Source organism: Thunnus albacares, chromosome 14 (assembly GCF_914725855.1).
Source record: "Thunnus albacares chromosome 14, fThuAlb1.1, whole genome shotgun sequence".
Classification (NCBI taxonomy): Eukaryota; Metazoa; Chordata; class Actinopteri; order Scombriformes; family Scombridae; genus Thunnus; species Thunnus albacares.
In genome coordinates this window covers 31,712,737-31,734,357 of record NC_058119.1, presented here as the reverse complement: position 1 = coordinate 31,734,357, position 21,621 = coordinate 31,712,737, and the positions used below count along the sequence as shown (strand labels likewise).

The 21,621-nt window shown below is 38.4% G+C and overlaps 1 pseudogene; it reads right to left on the bottom strand.

Annotated features, from left to right (window-relative positions):
* Positions 1-2,628: 2,628 nt before the first annotated feature.
* LOC122996605 lies at positions 2,629-20,125 on the bottom strand (annotated as a pseudogene).
* Positions 20,126-21,621: the final 1,496 nt, after the last annotated feature.

Below are 21,621 nucleotides of genomic sequence, written 5' to 3'. Positions count from 1 at the left end.
ATAAAGTTTCCAATAATAAATGACTGATGAATAAATATGAACTCAGGTGGAAATGGAAATCTATAAATAGACCAAATTACACAGACAATTCTTTCCTGGAAACTTTGAAGAAATTAATAAGAAATTATAAGAATAATGGAGCTTTAAAATAAAACGTAACCAAAAACTCAGATGGCGTCCTGGTGGTCCAGTGGTTCGACAAAAACATCTAACAGATCCACAGAAACAAAACAAAGAACACAGATTCAATCAAATATGCTTCATTTATACACAAAGACAGAAAAAATAACTACAATAAAAATAGATGTTATACATGAAGCTGAAGCTTGACACAGAATAAAAACACTGCAAGTTCATTTATTTCCACTGATGTTTATTAGAATTTGGTCTTTGTTTCCGACCACCATCATCCCACCACCCTCCCTTCACAAGTCTATAAAACTTCTCAAAACCAACGTTACACAATGTTTTACACAAAACTAACAGACACATACAGGAAGAAAATAAACCAGTAAAACACACATTAGATTCACATTTAAGATGTACAGCATATAAAACAACAAGAATCAGTAGATCAGTGGATAAAATGAGTTTGAAGAAGTGATTTAAAGGAAGATAATGACTTATCAGACTGAGCTCCTCAAACAGGTTGATCCAGAGCCCTGACAGCAAAGACCAGGATCCATATTTATCTGTGCTGATAATCAGCACTAATTCATTTCCCATCACTCAGTGTCAACTTATAGAAAAACAAGCTGCATTCATGCAAATCATGGCTTTATTGATTCATTAGTTTTAAACTGCTGATGGCAGAGATATATTTCAAAGAGCTGTAAGGACACATAAGTCAACAGGAGGTTTAGCTGGAGATGAGTTGGACAGTGGAGAAGAAACATTTCATGTTTTTAATGAAGTTGTGTCCACAGTCCGTTTGCATCATTATCACTGTGTGCAGTGTTGTACAATACATGCAAGATGCTGCACTAATGTAGGAAACAAGATGTAAAGGATGTGATTGGATAGAGCTGGATCACACAGCTGGATCACATGATCTCACCTACAAGTTTAAATTATATAGTTATTGTTAAAGCCACCTGATTGGCTGACCAGTGTTTACTTACAGCCTGATGCAAATGACTTTAAATATTGTTATGAGATATAAACTATTCATTGTGACATCATATGTTTGCATATAAAAGCTAGATACCTTTAATATTTACACACAGAGCAACTCTGAAATGTCATCTGGAGCCATGAAGAGCCTTTAAAAGTAATCAATCAAATCTTTACAATCAATCCTAAAACAAACAGGTAACCAGTGAAGTGATGATAGAAATGGAGTAATATGATCTCTTTTCCTGCTTTTAGTTCAAAGTCTGACAGCAGCAGTGTTCTGTGCTGGTTTTATAGATATTATTTGAATATGTTTTAATGGTGAAAACAGGACTGGACCAGCTGCTGATATGATCATCAAAACTTAGACTGGAATCAAAATATACAAAGTTTTTCACCACGGAACCAAGATATGATTTGACCTGCATGCAGGTTTTCTGGACCAATGATAAATTCTTTCACAATTTAACTGAATGAAATTTGTGGACATCCAATCTGTCACATCTGTCACATCTGGGCCTGTATTTATCAAGCGTCTCAGAGCAGGAAATCACTCCAAACTGGCCAAAAATGATCAGAGTGACGCATCTCTGCTTCTACTTTTAGGAGAAAAAGCCTTTTATCAACTTTCTAAACTTGGTAAATGATTCGTATCTCTGCCAATATTTCGGAGCTGCAGGAGATGGAGTTCAGGCAGAGATATTCCCTGAGAGGAGAGATGTTTTGGGAACGCTTGATGACACTGAGCTTATTAAAAGATTGTTTGGACTAAAACAGAATCATTAGTGAGACTGACTTTGTGTGTGATGCAGAGAACACATGATGTTTCTACAGAACATCATTTAAATAAATACAGAACGTCCTCACAATGTTACACTTTATGGTAACGGAGAAAATGCAGCTGTGCAACAGTGACGATTCTGTCAGAAGCGACAATGATGGAAGTCATGAATCAAACTTTGATCTGGCTTAATGCACGTCGTAAAGATAATGAGCATGACGAGGGTCCTCAGTTACAGCCCACTAAAACTTTGATTTACACACAATCATATCAGCTGCAGAATGAAGGATATCTCAACTTCATTACAACAGCTCAAATATTTTATAGGCTTTTTTTTTTTTGAGGCTCCTTCAAATAACAGCAGAGCTACAGCCTGATATTTGAGAGAGGAGGATGCACCTGAACAATATATGTTTCTATTGTTACGCTGTATTTACCTTCATGTAGAGAACACAAGTTAACTTGGGGTGTAGTTGAAAGAGGAATTGGACAGTGGAAGAGAAGATGTTCTTCATGGAGAGGGTTTGCAACATGTGTCTGTGCAATATGTGCAAGATGCAGCACTATTACAGGCTGTGAAATCATGTGGCTGAACCAAGATCATTTCACACAGCTGAGTCTAATTACCTGTTATCTTCATTAACATATAGGCTACATTTATTTCTCAGGCTTTCTTTACACCTTGTAAATATCATCTTATAATGAATTTTGGCATCATAGTTTTGTTCCATAACCTTGGTAAGTTACCTGCCTGTTTACCTGCCTATACACATAATATACCAAATTACCACTGTTTCATATTTCCAGCTGAGACTGTGAGAAAACTACAACACGTCATCATTATTTCTACTTTGCTGCTCTGACTGTGGTAAAACAGCGACGTCTCACTCTCTCCCAGGAGTAATCCTTCTCCTGCTGACAGTCACAGTAAATTCTCTTCTGCTTCATTAATTAGTTTTAGTCCTCGTTAACTCTCAGTGTGATTCTGAGACACTTGATAAATATGGGCCCAGGGTCAGAGTTTGACTTATAACACCTGTTTTTAATCTTTTCTGCATCAAACAGCTCATGTATAACACATCTGTAAAGTGCTGATTCAACAAAATCCAGAGATATCGGTTCAGTTTGTAGTCAGTTAAGAGACTTAAGTGAAGATGACAAAATCCAGATCCAGACTCCGGTCCAGATGGATCATCAGGATTCAGCTGATCCTCTCTCAACACACACTCCTGGATGTTAACTCACACTCTGACAGAGACCACCACATCTCCTCCCATCTGATGAGAGAAGAAGAAACAACAGAGGTCATAAATCAGTGTTTAGTGAGACTCACTTCATCAGCTGTCAGTCAGTGATGCAGCACATCCAGTATAAAGAGCAGCAGGGACTTCAGTCCTGTTCAGACCAGAAGTGGAACAGCTGTGCAGCGAAGCCAGCTTCCTTTCAGCTCTCATGTTAATGTGTTGAAGTGAACACACTGAGCTCCAAGCTCACACACCTGCACAGACTTTTTAATTTGAATTTGAATTTATTAATAGGATAGCCCCTTAAGATGTAGCATCTCATTTTCAAGGGAGTCCTAAGAACACAAAATACAGAACATAACACATACTTACGACAACGTTAAATAACAAACATAGACTACAAATACACAGATACAGACAGCTCTCTCACCATCTCCCACCCACACCCCCACCCTCAGCAGTTATACAAGAAACTAGGTACAAGAAATGAGAAAAGACCTGTAAAAAACAGATCAGTTTCATCAGTGCCGAGAGCACTTGAAACAATTCATCTTCTAATTGCAAATACACACAAATTAAGAGCATGAACAGGTTGTTTTAAGATGACAAAGTAAAGAAATCCTGAAGCAGCGAAAAGAGTTAGTAGATCTAAGAGAAAGAGGAAGATTATTCCAGTCAGCTGGAGCTTTGTACTGAAAAGACCTGCATCCAATTTCTTTAAAAATTCTGGGGACAGAAAAGAAGGGATATTGCACATGTCTGAGTGAATAAGAATATCTAAATGGGACCAAAAACTGTTTCAAATAGGAAGGACAATTAAAGTAAACACATTTAAAGATGAACTGAACCTAGTGAAACTGTCTTCTAGCTTTATGCTGCAACCAATTAAGTGATTCAAACATAAAGCAATTATGAGTTCTATATGGGCACCTCAAAATAAATCTACACAGAGAGTTATACAATACATTTAGGGGTCTAAGATAAGTATTAGAGGTGTTCAGATAGACAATGTCAGCATAATCAATTATAGGTAATATGAACTGAGAGATTATTCTATTTCTGACATGGAAAGAAAAACAATTAATTGAGCAATAGAGTGAGCACAGACAACCAAATGTTCGTTTCATAATAAAATCAATGTGGGGCTAAAAGCAGAGTTCAGGGTCAGTCCAAAGTTTAAGATATTTGAAGGAGTCAACTCTCTCAAGGGGAGATCCATCATCAAAATTGATATGAAAGCCACAGGGATGTGAGCGTCTTTGTCACATGCCAAACACCATGCTGCAGGACTTCTTATTCAATATGAGTCTGTTATTATGAAGCCATTTTTTAACCAAATTACAGTGAAATTGTAAAGAGTTCTGGATCTGTAAAATATCAGAGTTAGAGGTGTATATAACAGTATCATTGGTATATAGATGAACAAGACAATTTGAGCATATTTGTGGTAAATCAATAATAAAGATAGAGAAAAGAAATGGTCCAAGAATGGAGCCTTGTGGAACATCCTTATCAACAGTTAAATAATCAGACTGAGAACCTTGAAAGATAACACACTGGTGCCTGTTATGAAGATAGGCATTAAACCAGAGGAGAGCATTTTAAGATAGACCAATAGAATAGAGCTTATCAAGGAGGAGGTAGTGATCAACCAAATCAAAAGCTTTGGAAAGATCAATAAAAATTGCACCTGTAAGTAGGCCTTTATCAAAGGAGGAGAACATATCATTGGTGAATTTCAGCAGGGCTATTGTGGTGGAGAAATTAGGTCTAAAACCAGATTGGGTTGGGGATAGAATATTGCACAGATTAATGTACTGATATAATTGATTAAAAATAAGTTTCTCAAAAATGTTGGCAGTGGTACAGATAATGGAGATTGGTCTGTTGTTATTCACATCTAGTGGATCTCCTCCTTTGAAAAGAGGAACTGCACAAGTAGATATAGACATATTAAATAAATCAACAAGGGGATAGATTAGAACATGAGCTGCATGTTTAACAAATTTAGTTTCCAAACCATCTGGACCAGCACTATTTTCTTTTAACTCATTTATAACATAAAAGACATCAATAGGCAGAATTTTTCTAAAGAAAAAAGAACCATTAGAGGTAGTGCAGTTTAAAGAGCCAGCCATATCATGAGAATTAGAGTGTTGGGAACCACAGATAGATGAGAAATGACGGTTGAAAGCTTGGGGAATAAGTAGAGGATCAGTAATAGTTTCATTATTTGTACGTATCTGATTTAAAAGGTTTTTGTTAGTTTTATTGAGAATATTGTTCAAATGTTTCCAGAACTGTCTAGGATTATGGAAATCCTGTGAAAAGCTGTCTTTATAGTAGTTAGATTTTGCATTCCTTGTTTTGGTTTTACAAAGATTTCTCAAATTTCTGTAGGTTTCCCAATCAGCAGAATCCTTAGACAAGCGATATTTGGTCCAGGCTTTATCCCTTTGTTTGAAAAGGCTGATAAACTGTGAGCTAATCCAGGGTAGGTGTCTTCCTTTAACTCTAATTGTTCTTATGGGGGCATGTTTATCAATTATGTTCATAATTTCAGAGTAAAAAAAAGTTCTATGCAACATCAACAAAAGGAATTAACTGAAATCTGTTCTAATTAATGAAATTATATCTTGAATAAAACTATCTACATTAATGTTCTTGCATTGTCTCAGTCTGAAATATTTAGAAGGCGCACTTGGAATTTTGATTTTCAAGAGACAAAATATAACACAGTGGTCACTTAAATAGTCTGACATAACACCAGATTTAATAATTCTTTCAGGATTAGTGACAAGTACCCAGTCCAACAAAGATGACGACCGATAATCAACTCTTGTAAGTTCCTTAATTAAATGAGTGAGGTTTACACTATTTATTAAATTCCTATCATTGGAGGAGGAGCGATCAAGCCAGTTGCTGTTGAAGTTACCCAAGATAATCATTTCATTATGCCTCTCAAGAGAATTAATTGTTGACAAAATACACTTAGTGGAGTCAGTCGGAGCAGAGGGAGGCCTATAGATGTTGCCAATAGTTAAATGTTTGTTATCATGAAGAATAATGGTGACAAAAAGACATTCAGTGTTAACTGGCTCTACATTAGGAATGAGACACTGAGTGACAAGATTTGAAGCAACATATGTGGTCACACCACCACCTCGAGAAGCCCTATCAGCTCTGTACAGAACGAAGTTGTCAATTTTAATTTCTTCATTAGTAATATTACTATGTAGCCATGTTTCAGAAATAGTGATGATGTTGGGTTTATAAAGAGTAACCCAGGCTCTGAGGAGATTGATTTTTGAAACAAGGCTCCTTATGTTGCGATGAATGACCTTTAAACCTTTGGCTGATTCAATTGTGCCTGTAGAAAGAATAGAAACAGCAGGTCAGAGAACAAAGTTGGGAGAGGGAAGGTGATGGAGGAGGAAAGTGAGAGCAACAAGCAGGACAGACAGAAAAAACGATGAACATAACGCATCTATACACACACATATGAAAAAGATAAAAGCAAGGTGAGTGGCTGGTAACTAAAGTAGAGCAAATAGCCACAGGCTCAGACTGCGACATAGCCTGTATAAGGAAACAAAAGGAGGGCCCTGCTTAATTTATCCCAGGTCAGAAATAAGTAAATAAAAATAAATAAAGAAAATGAAATAATAATCAAAGATCAAAGAATCAAGTAGCTTATATTCAAGCAAACATAAATATATATAGATGGCCACAGATAATCACAATAAGAGGAATGAGTCACAAAAGAAAGAGGACCATTTCATTATTTCAAGAGGGTAAATAAAAGATATATAAAAAATAAAATAAAAACAAATAACAGCAACAGACGCTCAGTATTCTGCAACATTGCATCGTTACAACAATTTTGGTGGAATGACGTCACTGACATCACAATTTACGGCAAACATTGACTGTACATAGCAGCATCAGGTCAAACGAAAAGAAAATTAAAGTTTGCCAATAACGAAACAAAAAGAGAGCAAAGAAAGAAACTTAGGAAGCTGGAATAATATAGTCAGTGTTCCAGTTTTGCAACGTGTTCGAGGAGAAGAACAAAAGCAACTAAATAATTTCAGTCAAGCAAAAAGAAAAGTTGGGAGGACTGCAGCATGTTGGATGGTTACTCATGGGGAGGAGAAGTCACGGAAAAAGGACTCAGCATCCTCGGGACATCGAAAAAGTTTTGGTTTACCCTCCATCATCACTCTCAACGTGCATGGATACAGCATCCCAGAGTTTCTTTTTGACAGCATCAAACTGTCACTTGCTGAAATTGGGGTAGACATGGACTCAAGATCCCTTGTAGGTGAGCTCCCTTCTCTCTCTGGCTAGACGTAGAATCCTTACTTTGTCCTGGAAATGTAAGAATTTAACCAGGATGGGTCTGGGAGCAGATCTAGTACTGGAGCTGAAGGTGGGAGAGCGATGAGCCCTTTCGATGACCAGGACCATGGGGCAATTCTCCTTGCCGAGCAGTAGTGGAATCAGCTGGTTCACAAAGTCGATCATGTCTCTCCCCTCACTTTGTTCGGGAACATTAATGAAGCGAAGATTGGATGACCTACGTCTGATTTCTGCATCGTCATCCTTCAGGTAGGGATTTTCTTTTTCAAGTGATTGTACATGTTTCCTCAGGTCATCCACGTTATCCTTGTTAGCACTCACCCTAGCTCAGAGACTTGATCACACAGAGAGGAGGAGAGGAGATCCTTGAATGTTAGAAAGACTCGTTTGGATGGTCTCAATTTTAGAGTCAAAATGAGTCCGTATGTCAGATGTTGTCCGCTGAATGGTGTCCCAAATCTACTGGAGGGAAACCTCGTCCTGATCCATAACAGGGTTCAAAAAGTGATCGAGGTATGATCAAAGTAGTTATTAACTGCAGGAGATGAATAACTGGAAAAATGTTGATCTAGATAATTGGGAAATGTAGATGTAGACGTTGATTAGACAAAAATAGCAAATAAGACAGGCCAAATTAGAGAGGCAGTCTGAGACCTGCCGGAGACACTCAAGGTCCGAGGTAAAGTTTTGGTATCAAGTCTGTTTACTCTGTAGATTTCACTGAAGTACACAGAGGAAATAAAGTGCTGAGAGTCATGAACACATCATTACTGCAGTAACAGAGACATTCACTTATCAGTGCTGTGGAAAATTCTAACTTTAGGGGATACAAATTGGGTGATACTGGGTCAAGCATGGGACTCATAGTCACAGTAAAGACAGCAGTAAATCTCACAGAGAGACACTGTTGGAGACTTTTTTGTTGTTTTTTTTTTAGCATAGTTTGGCCGTGGTTGATTGGCTGAGACTGATACCAGCCAAGACATAGTGTACGTGCAGTGCAGCAAGAGGTTAATTGAACCAGGTACGACAAAGGAAAGAGACGCAGCAGAGAAACAGTTTTTCAACCGTACGTTTGTTAGTTTGTTGATTATCTTTATTACTGTTTTGTTGTTTTGATACTTTGAATTCATATGAATAGTTTCTTCTAACTCACGTTAAGCACTTTGATTTGAACTTGATGTAAGGCCGCCATAGATACACATTTACATATTATAACATAACATAACATATTCAAACCTCATCTGTACGAGAGGCCTACAAGCAAAATCATCTGACGGTAAGAAGATAAATGTGCATGTTGGGAGTCTGACTGGCTTTATTTGAAAGCATCGTAGAAAGCCAGAACAGACACTGTCTCCTCTCCTTGAGGTGCACAGCAGCTGTCTGTAGATGTTTGGGGAAAGCAGGAGCCATTCTGATAAAGAGTGAACCAGCGTTGTCACGGTTACCCAGGACAGGAAAGATGGCCCCAAGACTCCCCAGACACCACAGATAAGTGATTGCTCAGATTCCATTGGTATATTCAGACAATAGCGTCTCCAGACCAGAATGTGCTGATGGTGACCTGAAGCTCCATGTAACGTGACTGAACTAACACGGGTAAACAAATGTCCATGTTTAGAAACTAATGAGCCAATAGGCTGGGCTTTGCATACAGTAGATGCATTGAATTTGACCATTTCTGGGCATATAGTATTTATGGTATGATCTGTAGGGATTTAAAGACTGACCACCTGGGACCCAATCACCAGAGTTGAGACGGCATCGAGCACAGACAACTGTACTGATAAAGTTTAAAATTCTCCTTGGCCAAGTCTCAACAAATAAAAAATAATAAATAATAAATAAAAACTAACATTATGTGTGTGTGTGTGTGCGTGTGTATGTGTGTGTCTGTGTGTGTGCACGCAAAATGTTTAATGTTCTCTTATGAATATAATATCAATGTATATAATGTCATATATCTGGATTACAGTTCAAGACCAATGTTGCTGAATCATTGTAGCTAAATGCTAGCAACCCTAATCAGGTGTTTATTTGCTGTCTTGAACACATCCCATTTCTCTTGTGAATGAATGACTTGAATCACTCACTCATGAATTCATGATTATATTTTAAAAGCTAAACAAATAAATACATAGATATTATTTATGTATTTATTTGTTACATTTTGTTTTACAGAGTTAGGAAAGCAAAGTTTAAGTCGAGACTGATGTTGCCTTATACATAAAAGAATGATCCCAGTCTCTTCCACACAGTGAGGCAAACAGCTTATTAATTAAACACTGATATTGGATCAGTACTCTGTATCGGCCCATACCAAAAAGTATTGGTATTAGGACTGAAAAAATCGGATCGGTGCATCCCTACACATGATCACAACAAGCTTCTGACTGATCTGATTGGCTGACTGTTCTCTCTCTCTGTCTTTCTGTCCAATCCTGAAGCCTGTCACCCTTCTCCTCTCACAGCCTCACTGAGGAAAGCAGCCACTGAGAAGGTTGAAGGTTCACCAGGAAATACTGGATCTGTACTTTGATACTAACTGTGTTTAATACAAGACTGCTGAAACCAGCACGGACTGACTCCAACTCTCTACTGACCTCAGAGTCTCCAGTCTACCGTCTGGACTCTCCTTAAGATCAGACAGCAGCTTCACTCCTGAACTCTTCAGGATGTTTCCTCCCAGATTCAGCTCTCTCAGATGGGAGGGGTTGGACTTCAGAGCTGAGGCCAGATAATCACAGCTGATCTCTGACAAACTGCAGCGCCTCAATCTGAATAAAGAATAAATGACGTCACTTTAAAAGAAAAAGTTCCTGCTTGAAATCATTCAATGTTTCATAATCTGTTCAGAGCTGAAGAAGGTTTAGAATGTAGAAGTTTAGAAAATGGAAACTCAAAACAGCTGAACTCAACAGGATGTAGGTTAAAAAACTGTCAAATACAAACAAAAGAAGAAGAGTTCTCAACATTCAGACACCTATTCATGTCAACGCTGATTCATAAAAATATATTCTATATATTTATACTTTAAACACCTGCATTGATCCTGAGCGTGTGTGTTTGTGTTTGTGTGTGTGTGTGTGAGTGTGTGTGTGTCAGTGAGTGTGTGTATGTGTGTGTGTGTGTGTGTGTGTGTGTGTGTGTGTGTGTGAGTGTGTGTGTGTGTCTGTGTGTGTCAGTGAGTGTGTGTATGTGTGTGTATGTGTGTGTGTGTGAGTGTGTGAGTGTGTGTGTGCGTGTGTGTGTGTGTTAGTGTGTGTGTGTGTTTGAGTGAGTGTGTGTGTGTGTATCAGTCTGTGTGTGTGTGAGTGTGTGTGTTTGTAAGTGAGTGTGTGTGTGTGTGTGTGTGTGTGTGTGTGTGTGTGAGTGTGTGTGTGTGTGCGTGTCTGTGTGTGTGCGTGTGTGTGTGCGTGTGTGTGCGTGTGTGTGTGTGTTTTGAAGGATCAATATCAGTGATCAGACATCATTCATTAAAACACATTAAAGAACATAATAAAGAAATATTTCTCCTTCAGCAAGTAAACTTGATCAGTTTAAAACAGATATTAGTTGAGAGGATCATCTGTATACAGATGTGACTCTTTACCAAAAATTATAAACATTAATAGACTTTAACAACTAACAGTGGACATTTTCTACAGTTTCTTTAAGAATCAGTCATCTTCTATAACTACCAAATAAACTTTTTACAGTAAAAAATAAAATATGTACATAAAACTGCAGTTAATCAATCTGAATAAAGGATAAATGATGTAGATTAAAATCCATTTATAATCCAATCACATGGATTCAGGTTTTAAATGTGTAGTTCAACATTATGTCCTCATCAGTGAGCTTTTCCCCCTAAAATGAGCAGAGTGACTTTGTCATTGTGTTATTGTGGTACATCATAATGTCAGCCTTCCACACACATCATCCAAATGTCACCACGACATTCAGACACATATTCATGTCAACACTGATTCATAAAATGCTGCTGAGCTCATTATTAGAGGATCAATATGAAATCAGACATGTTGGACTAAAACTTGTTCATTATTTATTACATGACCTTCCTTTTGTGTTTGGTAGTTTAGTAGGTATGTGTAATTAAAACATGTTATTGGTGGCAGTAGTCATTCCTCCTGTCCATACTGACTGTGAAGTGGTCTCTTCCTAACACAGCTAAAATGTAGGAAATGAGTTCTTCAGCTGAAGCTAATATGAGGCTTTGACAGTGACTCAAAGTTACAGACTATTTAGTGCAAAATTCCCTCTTTGAGTTACGATTTCTCCACTACAGGTCAGCAAGGAAACACTGAAGAACCACAAAGATACTTAGTTGATATGTGTAACTCAGACTGCTGAAGCCTCATGTTAGTTGAAACTTTGAAAGTCATTTTTACACAAAAGAAGACTGTCGATTTTGATTTCCTGAAAACATTTAAATTCTACAGATTTGTATTCTCTGTATCCTGCAAATGTATGAACCAAACATTTGAAATTTCAGTGAAGGATTTGAATTGGATATATAGAAAAAACTGCCAACACTACAGCCAGTGAACTGACCCCAGAGTCTCCAGTTTACAGTTTGGACTCTCCAGTCCAGCACACAGAAGCTTCACTGCTGAGTCATACAGGTCATTGTAGCTCAACTCCAGCTCTCTCAGATGGGAGGGGTTGGACTTCAAAGCTGAGGCCACAACTTCACAGTGAGTCTCTGAGAGTCCACAGTCAGAAAGTCTGTAATGACACATATATGACAACATATGTTATCATGAAAGTGGACACTTTGTATTTACTTATAATATCATATATTTGAAGAAGAAACAGTTTAACTTTCCTTATTTTGATTAACATTTGCTCTTCACATCAGTTGTTCAGCTAAACTTTTTTTTAAATTCTGGGGCATTTTATTCCTTTAATGGAAAGCCACAGTAGAGAGATAACGGGAAACAAGAGTTCCGCTAATCATATCTCACTAAACTTGAATGAAACAATAATTCTCATCACTCTCTCTCATACCTGCAGACTCTTAATCTTTGTTTTGCTTTAATCTTGCAGATGAAGGGAGAGAAAATGGATTTACATTGAGGCTTCCATAATGTTCACAGTCTGTCTGTGTTCTGATCACATGTCTGTCTCCACAAAGTCAGCATGAGGCATCTTGATTAGAAAACCATTTTTACTGTCCACTATTTTTAATTTGACTCCAGGATATTTTTACTCAGTTCAACTCACTGAACAGTTACAGTTGAGAAAGATCATCTCTCTTTGCTACCTGCTGCTGTCAGGTTCACATCCATAAGCAGGAAAATTTAGTGACTGTTGACAAACACAAATGAAACAGATGGCTTCACATTATTAGAGCTGTACATAATTAAATATGAATGTAATTAAATATTTAGATGTGCATGACAGATGACTGCATGATGTTTAGTTGTCAACATTCTTTTCTGAGAATCTAAAAACTGATTCAGCACAAACACATTTAACAAACCAATAAGGTTGAATTATTTTCAACATGATGTCATCAGATGTTATCAGAGTACCAGCATTAAAATATAACATTGACCTTTAATGTGTATAAGATCTCTTTAAACGGTCTGAATTCTACCATTCTGTTTTGTAGTTTTATAGGAGCCAAAATGTGTATTTAGCCTGTGTTGTTTATTGTTTATTTAGGCTGCACATGTTCTGTCACTTACAGGTAATTGGCACATGGGTTTGGTTTCACATTATTTACCTGTTCACTTGTATGGCAGCAGGAACAGAGAGACAAAGAGGGTTAGCAGGCTTCCCATATTTTCTGTTGACTGTCACATCACATCAGGTATAATTTAGTCTTGCTTTAATTATTCCAGTACAACAACTCTTGTCAGTCTTTTTTTGTTTTCATTAATAAACAGAATAAAACACATCTGGACTTCAGTATGGATTTGTATGAACGTGTCACAGTTATGAGCCTGCTTAGCCTCTTAGCAGCTTTTTTCATGGATAGTAGTCACTACGAGTTTCTTTCTGTGACAAACAGAATATAAGAAAGACTTAAAAACAAGACTATGTAACACAACTTCCCTCTTTAAAATAAAAAGTTGAATTCATGAGAAATAAAAGGCACCATTGCTCAGCTCAACACACTCAGGGGTTTTGTCTCGAATGACCAGTAGTTTACGGAGGCTAATGTTGGTTAATATTAGAAAACTTAAGATATTGTTGTATAACTGACATTATTGAATCAGTTTGATGATTTGATGACTATTCTCTACTTGTGCCACCAAACCACTATGTCACAGCAACATACTCAATTTAAATTATATAAAACAATTAATAATAATTATTATTATAATCCTTCATCTACACAACATGTTTCAAAAACATGTTTACAAAGTGCTGTAAAGACATTAAAACTGTTTACAGGGTTGTTACAAAATAGAATAAATACAGTGCAATTCAGAAACAGATAAAAAATTATTCAGATCTTATTTTAAAGTCTAATGCATGTGTAAATTCAGGTATTACCTGTATGTCTGATTATATATTATTTGCAGAACCTGCTCATGTAATAATAACTTTACTGCATTCACAGATAACTGGAAAATACTGATATATGTTGTGATAAAATGCTGCTGTAATAAAACCTCAACCACAACCTCTAAAGTCCTTCATTTGTTTCACCAGATTTGAATGACGCCTTCATCACCCAAAGGAAGATAAATAGAAGAAGACACAACCAACTGAAAAATCAACATTTGAAACAAGTCAAGAACATCTGTGACTAAATATAACTGACATATTATTTCAGCTATAAACAAGCAGAGCACTATTTTAACAATAATAAGAATTTTATATTATTTATATCTGAAGAACTAAACTACTTATCTACACTGATTTATAATGTTAATCACATCTGGACTTACTGAGCCTTTCTGCAGTTCCTCACAGCAGGGATCAGTCTCAGTCGTCCCTTCTCTGATGTTTTGTACTTCTTCAGGTCCAACTCATCCAGAACCTCCTCTGACATCTGCAGCATGTAGGCCAGAGCTGAGCAGTGGATCTCAGAGAGTTTCTTCTCTGATCTGTTCTCTGACTTCAGGAACTCTTGGATCTCCTGATGTACTGAGAGGTCGTTCATCTCCATCAGACAGTGGAAGATGTTGATGCTTCTGTCAGGAGAGACATTAATGTTCATCTTCTTCAGGTTGTTGATGACTCTCTGGATGATTTCTGGACTGTTCTCTGTCTGACCCAGCAAGCCTCCTAAGAGATTCTGGTTGGACTCCAGAGAAAGGCCATGAAGGAAGCGAACAAACAGGTCCAGGTGGCCATTTTCACTTCTGAAAGATTTCTCCATGGCTCCCATCAGGAAGACATCCAGAGATGAGTAATCATGATTGCTGTCAGATGGATCATGCCTATCATTGTTTCTGAATAAAGCTGAAAATTTCTTGAGGAAAGACTTTGGTTTTGATTTGCTGTCTGTGTAGTCTTCTCCCAGGAAGTCCTCCAGTACCTCTGTGCTGCTGTTGGTGTAACAGTGGTACATGTAGACTGCAGCCAGAAACTCCTGAACGCTCAGATGAACAAAGCAGTAGACTGTTTTCTTGAAGATCACACTCTCTCTTTTGAAGATCTCAGTACAAACTCCTGATAACAGTGAGACCTCTGGGACATCAAGACCACACTGCTCCAGATCTTCTTGGTAGAACATGATGTTTCCTTTCTCCAGTTGTTCAAACGCCAGCCTCCCCAGCTTCAGAAGAAGTTCCCTGTCAGCCTCCATCAGTTCCTGTGGTCTCGTCTCATGTCCCTCATCATACTTGTGCTTCTTCCTCTTTGTCTGAACCAGCAGGAAGTGTGAGTGCAGGTCAGTCAGGGTCTTGGGCAGCTCTCCTCTGTGGTCTTTAGTCAACATGTACTCTAGAACTGTAGCAGTGATCCAGCAGAAGACTGGGATGAGACACATGATGTGGAGGCTCCTGGATGTCTTGATGTGTGAGATGATTCTGCTGGACAGCTCTTCATCACTGAATCTCCTCCTGAAGTACTCCTCCTTCTGGACGTCAGTGAAGCCTCGTACTTCTGTTACCCTGTCAACACATATAGCATATAGGAGGGATCTGATTGGCTGCTGCAGGTCGAGAAGTTATCCAGATGAGAGCTGAGGGAAGCAAATTACCCTTGAAGAGGTTTGTCAACAGCATGTTGACTGATGTCTTCTGTGTGACATCAGACACGACCTTCATGTTGTTGAATTCCAGTGAAAGTCTGCTTTCATCCAGGCCGTCAAAGATGAACAAAACTTTCCAATCATTGAGCTTCTCTGCAGTGACCTTCTGTAATGTTGGATGGAAAACATGGATCAGCATGAGGAGACTGTACTGCTCATCTTTGATCAAGTTCAGCTCCCTGAATGAAAGCAGAATCACCAGACTGACATCTTGGTTTTCCAAGCCCTCTGCCCAGTCCAGAGTGAACTTCTGCACTGAGAAGGTTTTTCCAACGCCAGCAACGCCGTTAGTCAGAACGACTCTGATGAGTTTCTGTTGGTCAGGTAAGACTTTAAAGATATCCTGGCACTTGATTGGAGTGTCATGGAGGGTCTCCATCTTGGAAACTGTTGCAAGCTGCCTCACCTCATGTTGGGTATTAACGTCTTCACTCTGTCCCTCTGTGATGTAGAGCTCAGTGTAGATCCTGTTGAGGAGTGTTTCACTTCCTGCTTTATCAGTTCCTTCAGTCACACATTCACATCTTCTCCTCAGACTGATCTTATGTTCATCTAAAACCTCCTGCAGACCACTTTCTGCTGAAAGAGAGGAAAAATGTATAATTAAAAAGAGATATGTCTGACTGTGTTAATTTTCAGTAGGATAGAGGAGGAAGATTCCTGTCCTGTTTTCAGAGATGATGACATCAGCAGACAGATCTTCAGTCTTACTTTGTACAGTGCTGGTCTGACTGTCTGTCTGCAGTCCAGGTCTTGTTCTGGATCCTTCTGCACACTGGGGACAGGAGGAGTCTCCTGATGAAGCAGACTGGTCCCAGTATGAAGTGATGCACTGTCTGCAGAACCAGTGTCCACAGCTGGTAGAGACTGGATCCTTCAGGACGTCCTGACACAAAGAACAGCAGGACAGCTGCTCCTCCACAGAAACACCCCTCCTCTTCCTCTCTCTGTGGACATTAACACATTCTTTATGACACATGACATTAGTAGTGGCCAACTGACAGCTCATAAGTTGATGCAGCTCTTTCACTACATAAACAGTCCAGACTGTCAGTATTTGGACAGTTACACAGTTTTTTGTTCTTCAGGTTCTAGGTCTCAGCACATTCAATTTGAAATAAAATAATATAAACTGCCATTACAAGGGTTCAAAAGTAATTAGACAGACACAAAAAAGTGCCTGCAAAGGCAGAGAAGAAGAAGAAGAGTGCAAGCTAGTAAACATGGATGTAAACAAAGCAGGATTTAAAATACTAGCTTCAAAAATGAGCTTTGCAAATGTTTCATGAGGAGGGAAATGGATTCAACATATTATATAGACCAAAAGTATTCACACAATGTAAACAAAGTCAATGCTTTTTGTGTGTTAACAAGAAAAATCCACAGGGCTCCTTCAAGCTAATATGATATACTGCAGAGGACTCTTATGTTAACTTTAGTCCCTCCCAAATTGATAATGTTGTTGATAGTGCTGCAGGCTCATTACGAATAACACTCGACTCCATCAACCCTTTAAAAAGGAAGATATAAAGCACAAAAGGTTAGCTCCATGGTTTAACTCCCAAACCCGCAAATTAAAGCAAACATCATGAAAATATGAAAGGATTTGGCGTTCCACCAAAGTGGAAGAATCTCGCTTAGTCTGGCAAGATAGTGTTAAAACATATAGGAAGGCCCTCTGTAATGCCAGAGCCGCCTATTACTCAGCATTAATAGAAGAGAATAAAAACAGCTCTAGGTTCCTTTTCAGCACTTTGACCAGGCTGACAAAGAGTCATAACTCTACTGATCCATGTATTCCTATAGCTCCCAGTAGTAACGACTTTATGAGCTTCTTTAATGATAAAATTCTAACTATTAGAGACAAAATTAACCACCTCCTGCCCTCAACAGGCACCGTTCTCTCCCCAAACACAGGAACCTTGGTAACGGCAGTAAATCCTGACATATATTTGGACTGTTTTTCTCCAGTAGACTTGTCTGAACTAACTTGAACAATGATTTGTTCAGCTAAACCATCAACCTGTCTCTTAGACCCCATCCCAACTAGGCTGCTTAAGGAAGCCTTACCCTTAGTTAGCACTTCTTTACTAGATATGATCAATCTGTCTTTAGTAACAGGCTATGTACCACAGTCCTTTAAAGTGGCTGTAATTAAACCTCTTCTTAAGAAGCCTACTCTTGATTCAGGTGTTTTAGCCAATTATAGACCTATATCTAACCTTCCATTTCTCTCTAAGATCCTTGAGAAAGCAGTCTCTAATCAGTTATGTGATTTTCTACATAACAATAGTTTATTTGAGGATTTTCAGTCAGGATTTAGAGGCATCATAGCACAGAGACAGCACTGGTGAAAGTCACTAATGACCTCCTGACTGCATCGGACAAAGGATTTGTCTCTATACTTGTCCTGTTAGATCTCAGTGCCGCATTCAACACAATTGACCATCAAATCCTATTACAGAGACCGGAACATTTAATTGGCATTAAAGGAACTGCATTAAGCTGGTTTAAGTCCTATTTATCAGACCGATTTCAGTTTGTACATGTTAATGATGAATCCTCCGTGAAGGCAAAAGTTAGACACGGAGTTCCACAAGGTTCTGTACTTGGACCAATTCTATTCACCTTATATATGCTTCCTTTAGGTAATATTATTAGGAAACACTCCATAAACTTTCATTGTTATGCAGATGACACCCAATTATATTTATCAATGAAGCCAGATGAAACCAATCAGTTAAACAAACTCCAAGCATGCCTTAACGACATAAAGACCTGGATGACGTGCAATTTTCTGCTACTAAACTCAGAATAAACTGAAGTTATTGTGTTTGGCCCTAAACACCTTAGAAACACATTATCTAATGATAAAGCTGCTCTGGATGGCATTACCCTGGCCTCCAGCACCACCGTAAGGAATCTGGGAGTTATCTTTGATCAGGATATGTCCTTTAACTCCCACATAAATCAAATCTCAAGGACTGCCTTTTTTCACTTACGTAATATCACAAAAATCAGGCACATCCTGTCCCTAAAAGATGCAGAAAAACTAGTTCACGCATTTGTTACTTCTAGGCTGGATTATTGCAATTCCTTATTATCAGGCTGTTCTAACAAGTCTCTAAAGACTCTCTAGCTGGTCCAGAATGCAGCTGCACGTGTTCTGACTAAAACTAGAAAAAGAGACCACATTTCTCCCATTTTAGCTTCGCTACATTGGCTTCCTGTAAAATCTAGAATAGAATTTAAAATCCTTCTCCTAACTTACAAAGCCCTTAATGGTCAGGCACCATCATATCTTGAAGAGCTCATAGTAACGTATTATCCCACTAGAACACTGCGCTCCCAGTATGCAGCTTACTGGTGGTTCCTATAGTCTTTAAAAGTAGAATGGGAGGCAGAGCCTTCAGCTATCAGGCTCCTCTCCTGTGGAACCATCTTCCAGATTGGGTCCGGGGTGCAGACACTCTCTCTATGTTTAAGAGTAGGCTTAAAACTTTCCTTTTTGATAAAGTTTATAGTTAGGGCCGACCAGGCTCGCCTTGGATCAGCCCTTAGTTATGCTGCTATAGGCCTAGACTGCTGGGGGACTTCCCATGATGCACTGAGCTCCTCTCTCCTCCTCCTCCTCTCCATCTGTATGCATTCATGTAACATCAATGCATGTTACTAACTTTGCTTCTTCCCCGGAGTTTTTTGTGCTTTCTCATCTTGCAGGAAACCCTGAGTTCTGGGCCGAGCCTTCGCGGTCCTGTTGGCATCCTTCCCTGACTATTGCTACTGCTGTTGTTGTTGTTGTTATGATTGTTGTTATTCTGTTATTCAAACGTTAAATGTCAGACTCAGTTTCCTCTGCTGCAGTGGTCAATCTGCAGTGATAAATCAGCTGCAGCAGGCTTTTGTGTCTTCGAACAGGAACACGTTAAGACACATTCTGTATTGCAGGAGACCAAACACTCAATTTTCTTCCATTTTACCTGCACAAAACCCTGGTGCAGTCCTTTAGTAAATAAGGTCAGACACAATGTGACTTGTTACTAAATCCTTAGTAAATATCACCCTGGGTTACCTGCTACTACTTTAGATTGTTAGACTGGAAAATCAAATAGCAATAGCAGCCCTGTCTCTGTCTCTGGTTAACATGTACATGAAGATCTGTTCTAGAACACAGCTAAATGGAAGGTAGTTCATTATTTCTCTCCACTGTGTTTCCTTTATATCTACACTACAACCTTAATGAAACCGTCTCAATGAATCATCTTCAGGTCAGTTAACAGTAGAAACAGTCTCTTACTTTGTGTCTGAGGGTCCAGGTTCATTACTGAAGAGTAGAGGTTGACCTTTAGACCGATCACTCTTCATAGACAGACAGCTGGATATCAGAGATTCTGCTCCATCCTCCTCTTCCTCCACATCGTTCATCTTCTGGAGTCTGAGAGGTAAACCAGTAACACTGGAGACACACACACATACACAGTATAATAAACCCAGATCTTCCTCTCAACTTAGTAGCTTCTTATTAGTTTACATTACTTTAACTACAACCATGTCACAAAGATAAACTTTAAACTCTAGTTTAAATCCAACAAACAGACTTCAGATAAACATCTGTGTGGTTCTTAACTGTGACTCCTCTCTAACTGCAGCAGTGTGTCACGTTACATCAGTGTGAGGACGCAGAAACCAGGAAGAGAACAAAGGAAACAACGTTTGAAGACGTCAACGCTGTGATTTCACAGTTTAATCAACGAAACAATTAATCAATAAAATAATCAGCAGGTTGATCAATAATGACAGTAATCATTATTTGCAGCTCTAATATTAACACTCACCCTGCCTCAGACTGTTTCCTCCTTCTGCTCTGTCGACTTTAAAACGGAGTCTGACTGAATACTTTCACTTTTAGGTTCCTTGCTCTTTCTTCCTCTTTTTTGGAAGTCACGTGTTTGTGTGTCAAACTCACAGCTCAAAGTGTGAGCAGAGAATTTAATTGAAGATGTTTCTGATCAAATGTGTGACTGTTAGTTGACAGTTAACCACAGTCACCAACACACACATTTCCTCATTTTACCAAAACAAATGAACTTTTTCATAAATCTGTTTGTATCCACAGATGAATTAAAAAACTCCACAAAGAGACTAAACCACCTGACACTGAAATAATAATCATCATCATAATCATAATGATAATAAAAATAATAATAAAAATAATAATAATAACACTCATGTTGTGTCACCAATGTTCCTCCTCCAGCAACGACAGTCAGACTTAAAGGACGAACAATTATTCAAGCTTTTAAAATACAACACATTGTTAAAGATGAAACCAGTGGTTTCCAACCTTTTTGTCTTTTGACGTCTTACAAAAAGCAGTGTGTAGTCGGGGTCACATTTCACATGTCTATGAGTTGTTAACAGCTCCACCAAATAGTGATTTTTCCCTCTAAACTTCTCACATGCTTTCATTTCAATAAATGTTCAAATGATCCAATATTTCAGCAAAAATCAAAGATTAGAGAAAAAGTCCAAAAACTGAAAACAGATTTGTGTATCAGAACTTTGTTTTTTCTTCTTTCCTCTCCCATTAATCATCTCACCACCCCTCAGATTTATCTGCTGACCCTTTGGAGGGGCCCCGACCCCTAGGTTGGGAACCACTGGACTAAACTAGCTAACTGTATATAAAGTAGTGTAAACTAGCTCCACCTCCAGCAGCTACAACAGTAACATGCTGCTCTAACACTGATGCTTCACTATTAATAATCTAATGATGTCATATATAATAATATATCAGTCAGAGGAAACAAACCACTACTTTTACTGCAATACTTTAACTACATCAAGCTCATAATACTTATGTACTTTTACTGCAATACTTTAACTACATCAAGCTCATAATA